Source organism: Tamandua tetradactyla, chromosome 26 (genome assembly GCF_023851605.1).
Source record: "Tamandua tetradactyla isolate mTamTet1 chromosome 26, mTamTet1.pri, whole genome shotgun sequence".
NCBI classification, from domain to species: Eukaryota; Metazoa; Chordata; class Mammalia; order Pilosa; family Myrmecophagidae; genus Tamandua; species Tamandua tetradactyla.
Window position 1 is genome coordinate 28,953,426 of NC_135352.1, and position 18,581 is coordinate 28,972,006.

Below are 18,581 nucleotides of genomic sequence, written 5' to 3' on the forward strand. Positions count from 1 at the left end.
GGATTTTGGACTCTGCGTTCCTACGGTCACGTGAGACACTTTCATAAATTTTATATTTGCAAGTGTTCCCTGTTGGTTCTGTTTCTCTGGAGAACAACTAATACATCTTGGTACCGGGAGTGGTTCTTAAGGAACAGAATCTTAAAAATGGGTTTTTATGAATGGTTTTCTACTCTGACTGGGCTCAGAGACACTAAGAACTCTGATTCCCATAATCAGAATGACACTCCCAATCCATGGACTGAGTTGGCAAAGGAGATAGTCAAAATATCATCATTCGATTCTCCTAATGCTTTGCTTGTACGACGCCAGACTCTGGGGGATAATGTTTTTGACACCTTTACAGAGTTTTGTAGGAATAAGAGTTATAGAGATGTTGGTTGGTTGTTGTTAGATACACTGTCTACATTAAAGGGTGAAAGGGATGGGCTTAAGGCTTCAAACAAGAAGCTTAAGTGCCGTCTGAAAGATGTAGAGGTTTCTATGAGTATCCTGAAGGAAAATTTTATTTCCTGTAGCCGTAGACTTGAGATCTCTGAAAATCAGACTCAGAATCTTATTGTTAGAGTAGCAACTTTACAACGTAAACTGAAATCTCAGTCTTGCATGGTGTCTGCCGTTAAAGTGAGGGCATTGATTGGAAAGGAGTGGGACCCTGAAAAATGGGATGGTGACATATGGATTGATAATGATGTTGGGGGTGAGGCTGAAACCCTAGACCATGCTGAGCCTTCTTTAGATAACCCTGTAATAGTCTGCCCTGAGGACATAGCTGCCCCACCTCCAGCCTGCCTTGAGGAATTGGCCACCCAACCTCCTCCTGAAGGGATTAGCCCTAGAGTTATTAATCCTGTTTCACCAGATGAAACTGCAAATGAAAGCTCTGAAGCAAATGGCTTGGAAGATATTTCTAATTCTTTTCATGACCCACCCCCACCACCCCTCATTTCTTCTAGACCTATAACTAGACTAAAGTCCCAACAGGCCCCTAAAGGTGAGGTACAAAGTATCACACATGAGGAGGTACGTTATACTCCAAAAGAACTGTGTGAGTTTTCCAATTTATATAGACAGAAATCAGGGGAATATGTGTGGCAATGGATTTTAAGAGTGTGGGATCATGGTGGGAGGAATATAAGGCTGGATCAGGCTGAATTTATTGATATGGGCCCACTAAGCAGAGATTCTGCATTCAATGTTATAGCTAGAGCAGTTAGAAAAGGTGTTAACAGCTTGTTTGGGTGGTTGGTTGAAACATGGATCAAAAGGTGGCCAACATTACCTGAGGTTGAAATGCCAGAACTGCCCTGGTATAATATAGATGAGGGGATCCAGAGGCTTAGAGAGATTGGGATGTTAGAGTGGATTTATCATGCAAAGCCTGCTCTTACACCCCAGGAATGTCCAGAAGATGCACCTTTTACCAGAACAGTGAGAAATAAATTTGTGAGACTAGCACCATCATCCCTCAAGAGCTCTGTGGTTGCACTTCTCTGTAGGTCAGATATTACTGTAGGAACTGCTGTCACTGAGCTGGAATCCTTAAACACAATGGGGATGACAGGATCCCGAGTTGGCAGAAGCCAGGTGGCAGCACTTAATCACCAAAGACAGGGTAGACGTGCGTATTATAATAGACAACAAACTCAAAGGAGGAATCAAAATTATATGACATGCAGAGATTTGTGGCATTGGCTAGTAAATCATGGGGTGCCTAGAAATACAATAGAAGGGCAGCCTACTAAATTCTTGTTGGAGCTGTATAAACAAAAGAGTTCTAGGTCAAGGGAACAGAAGTCTAACCTGAATTACAAAAACACAGAGTCACGGCCCCTTAACCAATTTCCAGACTTGAAACAGTTTACAGACCCTGAGCCCCTTGAATGAAGGGGAGGCCAGGTCCCTATGAGGGAGAAACCTGTTACACTGCCACAAATTTATACTGTTAACCTTCCTCTAAGTCTTCCCCAAGGAGACCGACGGCCTTTTACCAGGGTAACTGTGCATTGGGGAAAAGGAAATGATCAGATATTTTGGGGATTATTAGACACTGGTTCAGAAGTGACATTAATTCCAGGGGACCCAAAACGTCACTCTGGACCACCAGTCAGAGTGGGGGCTTATGGAGGCCAGGTGATCAATGGAGTTTTAGCTCAGGTCCGTCTCACAGTGGGTTCAGTGGGCCCCCGGACCCATCCTGTAGTTATTTCCCCAGTTCCGGAATGTATAATTGGCATAGACATACTGAGCAACTGGCAGAATCCCCACGTTGGTTCTCTAACTCGTGCAGTGAGGGCTATTATGGTGGGAAAGGCCAAGTGGAAGCCACTAGAACTGCCCCTACCAAGCAAAATAGTAAATCAAAAGCAATACCGTATTCCTGGAGGGATTGCAGAGATTACTGCCACTCTTAAGGACTTGAAAGATGCAGGGGTGGTGATTCCCACCACATCCCCATTCAACTCTCCTATTTGGCCTGTGCAGAAAACAGATGGGTCTTGGAGAATGACAGTGGATTATCGTAAACTCAACCAGGTGGTAACTCCAATTGCAGCTGCTGTTCCAGATGTAGTATCATTGCTTGAGCAAATCAATACATCCCCTGGTACCTGGTATGCAGCTATTGATCTGGCAAATGCTTTTTTCTCAATAGCTATTAGTAAGGACCACCAGAAACAGTTTGCTTTCAGCTGGCAAGGTCAGCAATATACTTTCACTGTCCTACCTCAGGGGTATATCAACTCTCCAGCCCTGTGTCATATTCTTGTTCGCAGAGACCTTGATCGTTTCTCCCTCCCACAAGACATCACACTGGTCCATTATATTGATGATATCATGTTGATTGGACCTAGTGAGCAAGAAGTAGCAACTACTCTAGATTTACTGGTAAGGCATTTGCGTGTCAGAGGATGGGAGATAAATCCAACAAAAATACAGGGGCCTTCCACCTCAGTAAAATTTCTAGGTGTCCAGTGGTGTGGGGCATGTCGAGATATCCCTTCTAAGGTGAAGGATAAATTGCTGCATCTGGCCCCTCCCACAACCAAAAAAGAGGCACAACGCCTAGTGGGTCTTTTTGGATTTTGGTGACAACATATTCCTCATTTGGGTGTGCTACTCCGGCCCATTTATCGAGTGACCAGAAAAGCTGCTAATTTTGAGTGGGGACCTGAACAAGAGGAGGCTCTGCGACAGGTCCAGGCTGCTGTGCAAGCTGCTCTGCCACTTGGGCCATATGATCCAGCAGATCCAATGGTGCTGGAAGTGTCAGTGGCAAATAGAGATGCTGTCTGGAGCCTTTGGCAGGCCCCTATAGGAGAATCACAACACAGACCCTTAGGATTTTGGAGCAAAGCCTTACCATCTGCTGCAGATAACTACTCTCCTTTTGAGAAACAGCTTTTGGCCTGCTACTGGGCCTTAGTAGAGACTGAACGCTTAACCATGGGCCACCAAGTTACCATGAGACCTGAGTTGCCTATCATGAGTTGGGTGTTGTCTGACCCACCAAGCCATAAAGTTGGGCGTGCACAGCAGCACTCTATTGTAAAGTGGAAATGGTATATACGAGATAGAGCCAGAGCAGGTCCTGAAGGCACAAGTAAGTTACATGAAGAAGTGGCACAAATGCCCATGGTTTCCACTCCTGCTGCCACAGTACCTTCTCTTTCCCAGACCAGAGCTATGGCCTCTTGGGGAGTTCCTTACAGTGAATTGACTGAGGAAGAGAAAACTCGGGCCTGGTTTACAGATGGTTCAGCACGATATGCAGGTACCACCCGAAAGTGGACAGCTGCAGCATTACAACCCCTTTCTGGGGTGTCCTTGAAGGACAGTGGTGAGGGGAAATCCTCCCAGTGGGCAGAACTTCAAGCAGTGCACCTGGTTGTTCATTTTGCTTGGAAGGAAAACTGGCCAGAGGTGCGTTTGTATACTGACTGATGGGCTGTTGCTAATGGTTTGGCTGGATGGTCAGGGACTTGGAAAGACCATAATTGGAAAATTGGTGACAAAGAGGTCTGGGGAAGAAGTATGTGGATAGACCTTTCTGAGTGGGCTAAAAACATGAAGATATTTGTGTCCCATGTGAATGCACACCAGAGGGTGACTTCAGCAGAGGAAGATTTTAATAATCAAGTGGATAAGATGACCCGTTCTATGGATACCAGTCAGCCTCTTTCCCCAGCAACTCCTGTTATTGCCCAATGGGCTCATGAACAAAGTGGTCATGGTGGTAGGGATGGAGGTTATGCATGGGCTCAGCAACATGGACTTCCACTCACCAAGGCTGACCTGGCTACAGCCACTGCTGAGTGCCCAATCTGCCAGCAGCAGAGACCCACACTCAGCCCCCGATATGGCACCATTCCCCGAGGTGACCAGCCAGCTACATGGTGGCAGGTTGATTACATTGGACCATTCCCTTCATGGAAGGGGCAGCGATTTGTTCTAACTGGAATAGACACATACTCTGGATATGGGTTTGCTTTCCCTGCACGCAATGCTTCTGCCAAAACTACTATCCGTGGGCTTATAGAATGCCTTATCCATCGTCATGGTATTCCACATAGCATTGCTTCGGATCAAGGAACACACTTCACAGCAAATGAAGTGCGAGAATGGGCACATGCTCATGGAATTCTCTGGTCTTACCATGTTCCCCATCATCCAGAAGCAACTGGATTGATAGAACGGTGGAATGGCCTTTTGAAAACTCAATTACGGTGCCAACTAGGTGGCAAAAACTTGAAAGGCTGGGGTAATGTTCTCCAGGAAGCTGTGTATGCTCTGAATCAGCGTCCGCTTTATGGTGCTGTTTCTCCCATAGCCAGGATCCATGGGTCCAGGAACCAAGGGGTGGAAATGGGTGTGGTGCCACTCACTATTACTCCTAGTGATCCACTAGGAAAATTTTTGCTTCCTGTCCCTGCTACCCTGAGTTCTGCTGGTCTACAGGTTTTAGTTCCAAAACGGGATGTGCTTTCTCCAGGAGAAACAACAGTGATACCACTGAACTGGAAGTTAAGATTGCCACCTGGCCACTTTGGGCTACTTATGCCTCTGGATCAACACACCAAGAAGGGGATTACATTATTGTCTGGGGTAATTGACCCTGACTATCAGAAGGAAGTAGGACTGCAACTACATAATGGAGGTAAAGAAGAGTTTTCTTGGAATATAGGAGATCCCCTGGGGCGTCTATTAGTACTACCATGCCCTGTGATTAAAATCAATGGAAAACTGCAACAACACAATCCAGGCAGGACCACTAATGGCTCTGAGACTTCAGGAATGAAGGTTTGGGTCACCCCACCAGGCAAAGAACCACGGCCAGCTGAAGTGCTTGCTGAGGGGAAAGGGAACATGGAATGGGTAGTGGAAGAAGGTAGTGATAAATATGAACTTCGACCACGTGATCAGTTACAGAAACGAGGACTGTAATGCTGTTTTGTTTGTGTTATACTATTTAAGTTGTAAGATATCAAGTTTAAGAATGAATGTTGCCCAAGGATTTGCACGCTATTCTGGAGAGATTTAATGTGTTTCCAGTTATATGCAGGACAGTTGAGTATTGTCAGGTAAAAGAAAATATGTGTGCTTATTTGTTTTCATTTGGAAATTAAGTATGGTCTAAGGTGATATATGTATATATATATATATATATATATATATATATATATATATATATATATATATATATATATATATATATATATATATATATATATGCCAAGTTGACAAGGGGTGGACTGTCATGGTTAGGGACAGGTGTCAACTTGGCCAAGTTGTGGTACCTGTTCATCTGATTGGGCAAGCGCTGGCCTGTCTGTTGCAATGAGGACATTTCATAGGATTAGGTCATGATCACGTCAGCTACATCCACAGCTGATTCCATTTGTAATCAGTCAAAGGGGAGTGTCTTCTGCAATTAGTGATGCTAAATCCAATCATGGGAAGCCTTTTAAGGAGGACTCAGAGGAGACAGGTTTCATTCCTGCTTTGGCTGGTGAGCCTCTCCTGTGGAGTTCATCCAGGCCATCCATTGGAGTCATCGGCTTCGCAGCCTGCCCTGTGGATTTTGGACTCTGCATTCCTACGGTCACGTGAGACACTTTCATAAATTTTATATTTGCAAGCGTTCCCTGTTGATTCTGTTTCTCTAGAGAACCCTAACTAATACAATGAGTTATACTACGAAAATGGAAAACATGGCCCAGTCAAAGGAACAAATCAGTACTTCAAATGAGATATAGGAATTGAAACAATTAATTCAAAATATTCGAATAGACATGCAAAATCTCATCAAAAATTAAATCAGCTAGTTGAGGGAGGATATAAAGAAGACCTTGGTTGAACAAAAAGAAAAACCCAAAGCCTGAAAAAACAAATCACAGAACTTATGGGAATGAAAGGCACAATAGAAGAGATGAAAAAAAAATGGAAACCTACAACCATGGATTTGAAGAGGCAAAGAAAGGATTAAGGAGCTAGAGGACTGGACATCTGAAATTCTGTACACAAAAGAAAATATAGGGAAAAGGATGGAAAAATATAAGCAAGGTCACAGGGAATTGAATGACAACATGAAGCATACGAATATATGTGTTGTGGGTGTCTCAAGAGAAGAGAAGGGAAAAGGAGGCAAAAGCCTAATGGAGGAAATAATCATTGAAAATTTCCCCTCTCTCATGAAAGATATAAAACTGCATATCCAAAAATAACTCAGTGGGTGGGCCACGGTGGCTCAGCAGGCAGAGTTCTTGCCTGCCATGCCAGAAACCCAGGTTTGATTCCCCATGCCTGCCCTTGCAAAAAATAAAAAATAGTTTAGCATACCCCAAACAGAATAGATCCAAATAGACATACTCCAAGACATCCAAGATTGTCAGATATCAAAGAGAAAGAGAGAATTTTAAAGCAGAAAGAGAAAAGCAATCCACACATAACAAGGGAAGCTCAATAAGACTTGTGGATTTCTCAGCAGAAACCATGGAGGTGAGAAGGCAGTGGTATGATATATTTTAGATTCTAAAAGAGAAAAACTGCGAACCAAGAATTCTATATCCAACAAAATTGTCCTTCAAAAATGAGGGGGAAATTAAAATGTTTTCAGACAATCACTGAGAAAATTTGTGACCAACAGATCAGATCTGTAAGAAATACTAAATGGAGCACTAAAGGCAGATAGGAAAAGGCAGGAGAGAGAGGTCAGGAGAAGAGTGTAGAAGTGAAGACTATCAGTAAAAGTAAAAAGAGAAAAAAAATCATATATGACATATAGAATCCAAAAGACAAAATAGTAGAAGAAAGTACTGCCTTTACAGTAATAATACTAAATGTTAATGGAGTAAATTCCCCAATCAAAAGACATAGACTGGAGGAATGGATTTTAAAACAGGACTGATCTATGTGCTGTCTACAGGAGACTTATTTTAGACCCAAGGACAAAAATAGGTTGAAAGTGAAAAGTTGGAAAAAAATATTTCAAGTAAACAACAATCAGAAAAGAACAGGAGTAGATACATTAATTAGACTTCAAATGTAAAACAATTAAAAGAGACAAAAAGGACACTCACTATGTATTAATAAAAGGAAAAATTCAGCAAGAAGACATAACTGTCATAAACATTTATGCCTCAAGCCAGAGTGTGCCCAAGTACATGAGGCAAACACTGACAACAATGAAGGGAGAAATGGACACCTCTACCATAATAGTTGGAGATTTCAATTCTCCACTTTTATCAAAGATAGAACATCTAGACAGAGGAACAATAAAGAAACAGAGAATGTGAGTAATACAATAAATGAACTAGACTTAAGAGACATTTACAGAACATTACTCCCATAATAGCAGGATGCACATTTTTCTCCAGCGCTCATGGATCATTCTCAAGGACAGACCAGACACTGGGTCACAGAGCAAGTCCCAATAAGTTTAAACAGATTGAAATTATACAACACACTTTCTCAGATTATAATGGAATGATGTTGGAAATCAATAACAAGTAGAGGGCCAGAAAATTCAAATATATGGAGGCTAAAAAACACATTCTTAAACAAAACAGCAGGTCAAGGAAGAAATTACAAGAGAAATCAATAAATATGTAGTGGCAAATGAAAATGAAAACACAACATATCAAAATGTATGGGATGCAGCAAAGGTGGTGCTAATAGGGAAATTTGTTACCTTAAATGCCTATATTAAAAAAGAGCCAAAATTGAGGCATCAACTGTTCACTTGAAAGAACTAGAAAAAGAACAGCAAATTAACCCCAAAGCAAACAGAAGGAAAGAAATAATAAAGATTAGAGCAGAAATAAATGAAATTCAGAATTGAAAACAAGCGTGAAAATCAACAAAACCAGAAGTTGACTCTTAGAGAAAATCAATAAAATTGATGAACCCTTAGCTAGGTTGACAAAAAGAAAAAGAGAGAGGATACAAAAAAAAAAAAACAAAAAACAACAAAAAAAAAACTTAGGAATGCCTAGAGTGGCAATGATGGTGATTAAATGTACAAATAAAAATGTTTTTGCATGAGGGAGAACAAATGAATGTTAGCATAGCAAGGTGTTGAAAACGGATGGTATACAGGTAAAAATGCAACCAATACAACTAGGGACTACAGTCTATAGAACACTGTAATATGCTTCCGCTGAATGTCACAAAGGCATTATGCCAAAAATAAATGTCAAAGGTGGGGGCATAGGGGTGTGTGGATTCTTTGTGGGAGAAAAGGAAATGTGTTCATATAGATTATGGTGGCAAATGTATGTCTATTTACTCAGGTTGGCATAAATCTCAGGTAGAAATAAGGAAATAAAGGATGTTTTACCTCAGTGTGGGACAGGGGGGGATTCATAAAACTGAATCACAACTAAAGTTATATGGCTGAAAAATCCGAATTAGTAAAATTCATATCTTCATTTTCTATCAACAGTAAAGAAAAAGCAGGCATTTTTCATAGAAGTTTGACATTTAAAAACTGAAAATAAAGAACAGGACTCTTACAATCTTGATAGACTCATCTTAGAATACTTGATTTACAAACCAAGGTTGAATGTCTGTGCAACCTTTTTCAGTGATAGCTACTCGGAGAATGAGAATTTTTAAAAAGTCAATCTAGACAGATTCCATTTCATTCCAACTGCCTCTCTTCTTCTGGGTGGGTAATACCAGGAGTCTTGAGAGAGACACTGGTCAATGTCACATTTACCACAGTTTCCTTTTTGAGCCTGGAGCTGATGATGGAAATGTAATAAATCTTCTGCTTCAGTGTTGATGCCTTTTCATTAATTCAGTTCTAGTAGTAAACTGTGGCAGGCCTTTCACTTCAATTCCATCAGCCATTTCCATCACCTTGTCTAAAAGATCTTTGCTGTAACTGCAGCCCAGGAAAAGGTGGTTGGCCCGGACCATGGAGAGGGAGAGCAGCTGGTTCAGGAAACTGCTGCCATCTGGCAGGTCATGGTAGTCGGACAGATGGGGCAGGACGAACTTCATCTGGACCTTCCATTGCTTCTTGCTCTCAGAGTAGGTACTAAACTGTTCCACTAAGTCAGTCACCTACCGTACCCCCAAAACCAACTCCTCCACTGCAGCTGCCACCTTGCCACCTACATGGCACCTGCTGCTCTTGCTAAGCATTTTGATGCCCAAAGTATGAGTAAGTAGAAGTCCCCTTAAACCTCATTTAAATGACATGTCATGAGCTCTTTCTTCTTACTTTTGCCATGGGTTGATGCTCTCTGAAACATTTAGTTGAATCATAAGTAGTGTTGCCAGGTAAAATACATGATATCCAGTTACATTTGAATTTCAGATATGAAAATTTTCACTATAAATATGTTCCAAATATTGCATAAGATAAAAGTATACCCAAAAATTTTTTTTGTTGCTTATCTGAAATTCAAATTTAACTGGGAATCCTGCATTTTTAAAAACAGATTGTGTTAGTTTTGAGCTATGTACTCCAGAAAACTATGTTCTTAAACTTAATCCATTCCAGGGGTATGAACCCATTGTAAATAAGATCTCTTCAAGTTGTTACTTTAGCTAAGGTTTGACCCAACTAAATCAGGCTGTGCTTTAATTTGGATAACTTGAAGTCCTTTATAAGTAGGGTGAAAATCATAAAGAAAAAAAGCCACAGGGGAAATGCTAGAAGCTGAAAGTCAGTAGAACCAACAAGAAAAAAGAGAAGCCAGGGAGGCTGCCATATGCATTGCCATGTGGCAGAAAACCAAAGGACCAAGGATCACAGCAGCCAGCTTGAGAATGCCACAGTCTTCTGGGAAGAACTGTCACCTTGATAATACTTTGATTTTGAACTTCTCCTAGCCTCAAAACCACAAGCCAATAAATTCCCATGGTTAAAGCCAACACATTGCATAGCAGTTGTTTTAGCAACAAGGAAACTAAAACACAGCTCTACTAAAATATTCACGTACCATAAAATTCACCCATTTTAAGTGTCAAATTCAATGTAGTGAGAGTCATGTAACATTTAGAATTTTAGAGAACCCCCAAAAGAAAACCATACCCATTATCAATTAAGCCCCATTGCTTCCACCTTTCCACTCTAACCTCCAGCTCTTGCCAACCATGAATCCATCTTCTGTCTGTATGGATTTGCCTCTTCTGGACATTTCATTTAAATGTAATCACACAATATTTGGCCTTTGTGACTGATTCCTTTCTCTTTGCATGTTTTCAAGATTCATCCATGTTGTAGCCTTTATCAGTGAGTCCTGCATTTTAACTTGCTAAATCTTGCAACCGTAACCATACGTTAATATGAAATACAACTATTTTGCTAAGTTTAAGGCCAAGAACTTTTCTTTACTGCCATACTGATACCTGGAGCTATTCTTTCAAATCTCTTTTTTCTTCTCAGAATTTGTCACTCTGGATTTAGAGATCTGGGATCAGAACTATCCCCAAGGTAATAGGATTGGGACAGTTGGGTGAAGAAGTTACTGGAGGCAGAGGTAAAGGATGGAGTAAAAGCTCATTCCCCAGCTGGTGGTAAAAAGGACCTGAAATAGCCATACACAAATACAAAGAGACTCAGGGTTGAATGTCCGTCTTCTACACCACTAGGGTTTGTATGGGAAATTCTGCCCTTCTATTTCCTTTCAAATCTCCTCTTGACATTGGTATCACCAGATATTTTCCTACGAAATATTAGGTTGGAGAGGTAAATAACACAATGAGATTTCCCCCCAAAACCTCAAGTTCAGGTTGACCTTGCCAGTGATTATAGTCTTGGGATAAGTGGTTGGGATTTGAAAAGCAAAACAAAACAGAACAGTTTTGCTGGATAAGTCAGAAGAACTTGATTTAGCATCTCTTCTTCCAGCCCCCTCACTAGCACGCCCCATACCCCAGCTCTGACTGATGTTCTCTGAACTCTCCTCAAGGAGATGGGCATTTGACCCCAGATCCTGCCTTTGATTCTGGTAGTTTATTCTGCTCGTGGCCCTGGGGGTCTGTGGTGCAAGTACAACAAACCACTGCTGTAGGTGCTCTAAGATCTTCCTATTAGATAATGGAGGGAAGAACTTCAAAACTTCAGCAAACATAGCCAAATGATGCCCTTCTTTCATTCTTTGTGTAACTTTATTTTTTGCCCCCTTCAAAGTTAGGGAATTTTCTTTTCATGGTTTGGACGGGTCTTAGGGGGAGTTATGGGACCTTGCTCATGAGAAGGTAAGTGAGAGGATCTTGCCTGGCGGGGGATCTGAGCAGTAGGTTCAAACCTTCCCTGATTTGCATTTCAGGATGCTCTGTGCATGCCTAGTAGAATCCAGGACACCATCCCACACTGTCCACGTGTAAAATATGTATTTCCAACTTGATGTATCTTTCAGCTTAAGCTTTCATCAAACTATAGGCAGCATCAAGGACCCCCCCAGAGGACCTCACTCTAACACTTCCCTTTCCCACAGAGAAAGTAACCTGCTCTCACCCCGAAGTACAAGTTCAGTTGGCAAAGTGAATTTTTACCATGTTAAAAGAATGGGGGGGAAAAAAAAACCCTAACCGCCATTCTCTACACAGTCTTGCAAAAAGGTCAGCTTGAATGCAATGCTTACCAAATGCATTTCAGGGACGCCAGGGCTTGGCTAAATTATTCTCAAACTTTAATGCCTCCATGTGTTTTTTCAGTGCCTGCTCCACTTCTAATCCCAAATATTTATGCTTCCCTGAGAGTGGGCTGTCATGTTGAGCATGGCAGCCCAGAGGCAGCATTCTTGGCTGCCAGAATTCTAGAGGGAGATAAAAGAATGATAAATAGAATTCACTATTAGGTAAGTTTGGTCTAAAGGAAGTGTTGTACCTTTTGTGTTGCTGGAACAGCATCTGTAAGGCAATACCCCTGTTCTGAGGTGCACAAGGCTGAAGAAGCCTCGTGGTTCCTCAGAAAGCACCTGCTGTGAGGTTCTCACCTTCACCCGGTCACTGAACTCCTTAGCCTGCCTCCCAGATTCCTGACCAGCTAAATGAAGAAAATGCTAGCATTTCACAAATTAAATTTTATGTTTCACTAATTAACGGCCGTAAAACATAATGAGATTAAGTGAGTATCATATGTACAAAAGCTAAATAAAAAATACCTTAAAAATGAGAAATGCAGAGGATACAAAACACTTACAAAGCCAATGAATGATCCAGGAGAGTTGCTTTCTATCTTTGGGCCCAGTAATTTCTGCACATATTTCCCACAAAAGAACTCTTACAAGGCACAAAATATAGTTATTTAACCAATCCATCCATCAGTGATCCTAAATGTACATTGGGTGGTTCACAACTATCTGAGTTAGAAGTATTGATTGCATTTCTTACAACTGCATGTCATTCTACATGATCCCAAATTAAATATTTTAATTAAAAAAAATTAATTCCAAGATTTTAAAGAGATTCACAACCTTGTAAATAAAAAGTGACCTCTCATAGCAAAAATTCCTGAGGAAGATAATGGCTCACTAATCTCGCCTACGTGGTATAATGCTATGGCTCACTGAACCAAACAGAAAACATAATTTAAGCTGTGTATCATTTACTAGGAAGGTCTTATGAGAGAGAAATCTTTTGATAGGGAGGGATTGGGCAGATTCCCTTCAAAGAACCATTGTTCTATATTATACATACACTGCACGCAAATACACACACATGTGTTAGTGTATACGCATATGCCCCTGCTGTTAACTAACATTAATACATCTAATCCTTCTCTGGGGTTCTTTCAGCATGAAAATTCTTGGATTCTGTGGGGTGCTAGTCCATGCTTAGTCCAGCCCTAAGGAAACATGTGGGAGAGGGCAGACGCCTTTGGAAATGGGATATTTTGGAGCTGACGATGCTACCTGAGGGGAGAGTTCCATGGAGTAGAAAAGGGAAAGTTATAGCAGCTGAAGTCAAATGGGAATGCTGAAAGCAGCAGAGTCAAACTTGGCTATGATTACAATTTTATACAGAGCTAGGTCTGTATACTTGCAAACCTGGTTATAATGGCAAAGTATCTAAAGATGTGTTCTGGGAAAATAGTCTGCTGAACCTCTTCTCAGAAAAAAACAAATGCAAGTTACAATGGAGTCAGAATTTGAGGCTTCATTTTAATGCCTGAAAAAAAAATCTGCAGTTACACAGTCATTTCTCCTTCTACTCCAGAGTTAAACTTTTGACTTCCCATTTGTTGAATTCTAGCATAAAAGGGGCTAGAGGTTAATGGACTCGGGAGTCTGAGGCTCTGTAATGTAAGAACTGTACATTCCATTATCAGTTGAGCTTCTACACATTATCAGACTAAGTAAATACAGGAACACCTCACTCAGCTACAATTCAACTATATAACAAGTGCCTAAGTGGGAATCGGGAAGGCAGAAAAAGGGTCTCATGAACAGGCAGAGATTACATTCGTTGGGAAAACAGCACAGGGGTCAGAAAGAGGGACAGAAAAACCGACAGACACATGGACAGAGAAAGCTGCAACATCATTCAGCATTCTTGTTAACCCGCAAAGCAGGCAGTGCATATTTTGTAGTATATATTGGAAGGAAGCAAAGTCTTCTAAAGAAATCAACTAGTGAAGCTTAACTACTTCGAGACTTTGCTTTGAACAAATGCATGGAACTGTGATTAGTGCTAAAAACCTTAAAGGAGAAGGAAGGATTCAATACAGAAAAAAAAAGCGAGCAGAGAGGAGTACTCCGTACTCACCCCCACTCCCCAGCCTCCTGACTCCTCCCAACCCCTTAGCTGCACTGCTGAAAGGCTGTCAGCTGATTCTTAATTAGGAGGAATTGGAAATCAGTATCAAAATCTAGAATCATTTATATCCCTGCCTAAATGAGCTATTATTGTCTCATTGAGTTCAAACTTTCTCAATGAATTCCAAGTTGGTTAAACCTTTAGAATTCTGGCTTATTTCTCCGTGTAATAAGTGCTACATTCACACTAAATAAAATTCACCATACTCAAGGGAGGTCCCTTGATCTGTTACTAAGTCTGTAATGCAGGACTCTGCACTCTTAATTCTACTGTTTTAGCAAACTCAGAGTTCTGGCTTTCTAAGGCACAGAAATTAGAAGTGAAGGATAGACTATACAAACACAAGTGCTAACATCAGCAAGAAGTGACAGGTGGCCACAAGGAAAAAGAAAACAGACAAATTCTAAAGTGCCCACCCAAAACCAGAGAGCAGAGCAGCATTTCAAACCTGGGTAGCCCCTGAGGGCACCCTGCATCACAGACCTCTGTGACAGATAAATGATAGCAATTAATTAAAAGAAGTGAAACTAGGATTAGTACATTTGATTTTTAAAGCTAGCAAGGTATCTTTAAAAGGTAAGCAAGGTAGTGTGGAAATATTTTTGTCCAAAATGCTTAAAGAAAAATAGCCCATGCCTTCTGGAAACTTGTCTATCCAGAGCAAGTTTTTAAGAGATGTGGACAGTTGAGATCAAATTCAGACAGTTCTGAAATGTATAGCTTTTGTTTGTTGAGTGATTTCCATTTGCCAGGCACCAGTGTAAGTATTAGGCATGGGGTCAACTCACTTAATCCTTACAATAACTCTGCATGGTGCATATTATTATCAGATGAGAAAATTTTCATGTATTCTGAAGTTCTCCTTACTGATGAGAAAATAAGGCAAAGAGAAATTTGGCACTTGCTCAAGTCCACTCACTTAGTGACAGTTGCAATAAGAAATTGGGCTCCAATAAGTCTCTACCGCCCATATGACACACTCGAAGTTAAAACATCCAAACTAGTTGTTTTCTTAGCTCAAATGATCCAGATAATTCATTTAGTTCATTATGGATAATTCAGGTCAAAGGTTAGCACAAAAAAATAGAGCAAATTTTGTGGCTCATTGGTGATTCTCTTCCATTCATCTTCTACCCGAGCAGCATGGCGCTTGTAATTCATTCAGCAGCCAAGCCATGCTCTTGCCTCACTGGTGCCTTTGCAACAGCTATTCCTATTTACTGGAATTCTCTTCTCAGCATTGGCATCTTTTAAATTGAATCTTACCTTTCAAGTCAGAGCTCACATGGAATGAAGACATTAAAGACAAATGTACCTAAAAATAGAACTTTAAAATTCATGAAGAAAAACTAAGAGAACTTAAAAGACACTTGGAAAAATCCACAATTATAGTTGCAGACTTTTTTTTTTTTAACATGGGCTAAGGCACCGGGAATCAAACCTGGGTCTCCAGCATGGCGGGTGAGAACTCTGCCAGTGAGCCACTGTGGCCCGCCCTACAGTTACAGACTTTTAACACTCCTCTCTTAGTAACAGAACTAGTAGACAGAAAAATCAGCAAAGATTTAGAAGAAATGAACACCAACATCATTGAACTGGACCTAATCGTCATGTATAAAGCACTTCACCCAATAACAGTAGAATACACATTCAATCACAAATGAAACATTCCCTAAGATAGTATATATTCTGGATCATAAAACAAATCATTGCAGTTTAAAAGAATTACAATGATGCAAAATATGTTCTTGAACCACCTGTTAGTTTCCTAGGGCTACCATAACAAAGTTCCAGAAACTTGGCAGCTTCACACATCAGAGAGTTATTGTCTCACAGTTCTAGAGGCTAGAAATCCAAAAGCAAAGTGTCTGTAGGGCTCTGCTCCCTCTTGAAACCTGTAGGGGAGAGTCCTTCCTTAATTCTTTTGGCTTCTGATGATTTGCTGGCAATCCTTGGCATTACTTGGCATGGAACTGCAACCCTTCAGTCACTGCCTCCATCATCACATGGCGTTCTATCCTTGTCTGTGTATGTGTCCAAATTTCCCTCTTCTTTTAAAGACACCAGTCATACAGGATTAGGGCCCATCTTAATCCAAACTGACCCCATCTTAACAAATCACATCTTCAAAGACCCTATTTCCAAGTAAGGTCACATTCATGGAGGTTAGAACTTGAACATATCTTTTTGGAAGGCAACTTTTTTGGAGGGCAACTTCAGCCCATAAAGATCATATTGGAATTGAATCAGAAACCAATAGCAGAAAGATATACAGAAAATCCCTAAGAGTTGGAAATTTAAAAATTCACGTAATTCCTACAATAACCATATGAGGTGAGTACTATTATTATTGTCATTTTACAGATAAGAAAGAGACAGTTTGCTCAGCTAATGTGTTAGAGTCAGGAATTGGACACAGACAGGCTGGCACCAGAATCAAGCTCTACTGCCCATATGACACACTTGCAGCCTAACTCATCCAAACACGTGTTTCCAAAGATCAAATGATCTAGATAATCCACTTAGCTTTACATTGGATAATTCAGGATATTTCTACCGACTCTGAAATTCTAAGTTGACAGGTTTTTATCCCCTTTTAGCCCTGTAATGATGTCTTTCATGTCTTTTGCTTCCATTGTTTCTAATCACATATGGAATGTTTCTTTTTCTTTGATTGCTTTATCTCTGGTGTTTAGCAGTTTCCCTACAATATGCCTCGGGGTAGTTTTCTTTGCATGTATTTTGTTGGGATTTGCTGAGCTTCTTGCATTTGTGGATTTAAGTTTTTTATCAAATGTGGAAATGTTTTGGCCATTTTTTCTTTCAAATAATTTTTTCTACCACTTCTCTCTTTTCCTTCTGGAATTGCAATTACATGTCAGATATTATTTCCCAATCACTGAAGCTCTGCTTATTATTTTTCAAAAAATCTTTTTTCATTCTATTTGTTCCAGTTTGATTTCTATCACTCTGTCTTCAAGTTCACTGATCCTTTCTTCTGAAATTATACCTACCCAATGTTATTCTTTTTTTAATTTCAGATATGTATTTTTCAATTCTAGGTTTTCTACTTGGTTCTTTTTTAAAAAAATTATTGTGGTAACATATACACAATATTAAAGTTCCCATGTGAACCACTTTCAAATATATGATTCAGTAGTGTTCATTACATTCCAGTGTTGTGCTACCATCACCACCATCTATTACCAAAATTTTTCCATCACTCCAAATAGAAACTCTGTACCCATTAACTCCCCATTTTCAGTCCCATGCCTGGTAACCTATAATCTACTTTCTGTCTCTGAATTTGAATATTCTATTTATTTCATATAAGTGAGATCAGAGGTTATTTGTCCTTTTGTGTCTGGCTTATTTCATTTAACGTGATGTCATCAAGGTTCATCTATGTTGCTGCATGTATCAGAACTTTCATTCCTTTCTATGGCTGGAAATATTCCATTGTATGGATATACCACATTCTCCATTTGGTTTTGCTTAAGAATTTCCTGGCAGTTACTACAATATAAACTTCATGAGGACTGGGCATTTTATTTACTTTGTTTTACCCCTTTATTCCTATCTTCTAGAACTGGCATAATATATATTGATCAATAAACATATAACTGGGTGGGCCATGTGGCTCAGTAGGCAGAGTTCTTGCCTGCCATGCTGTAGACCTGGGTTTAATTCCCAGTGCCTACCCATGCAAAATAAAATAAAAATATAAAAAAATGAACATATGACTCCCATTTCTGGTCATGGCTAATAGGATCAGGAATACATTTCTGACGTAAGAATATGGACAAATGAGAGCTAGTGTGACACTTCTGTCCCCTCCAATGTCCAATGACCCTAAAGTTCATTGCTTCTTTCTTTCATGAAAATCCATATTATAGGACAGCTCCTGATTGCTTTATTTGGGGTTCCAAAGAATTAAACCCTGAAACAGACATTCAGGTGTAGGTAGCTTATTTTGGAGAGGATCTAGGGAAACACCAGTAGGTAGACAGGGAAGTGAAGAAGGGACAGGAGGGCAATCAATAAAGGATGCATTATCAAGCACTTCTCTACATAGATAAGTGGAGCTTAGTCCCGGTGGGAACTTTGGGAGTCAGTGTTGAACTTGTGCCTCAGAGCTATCATCCCAAAGGAAAGGGAGCTGGGGGATTTATACACCAATCAGTCATTGGTTGATGGCTGCTGATGAGGAGGATGGAGTAGAGTGCAGGAGCTGCAGAGTTTATTCTCCTATACTTTAAGCTTGCCAAACTAGTATTCTTAAAATAGATGGGCTCTGGAAGCCAAAA

The 18,581-nt window shown here is 40.5% G+C and overlaps 1 long non-coding RNA gene and 1 pseudogene across 1 annotated transcript in view; one reads left to right on the forward strand and one right to left on the reverse strand.

Moving 5' to 3' along the window:
- Nucleotides 1-18,581, forward strand: part of LOC143670017 (uncharacterized) — a 92,065-nt gene that overhangs the window by 43,212 nt on the left and 30,272 nt on the right. The gene's annotated exons all lie outside the window — the stretch shown is intronic.
- LOC143669584 (CDKN2AIP N-terminal-like protein pseudogene) lies at nt 9,274-9,648 on the reverse strand (annotated as a pseudogene).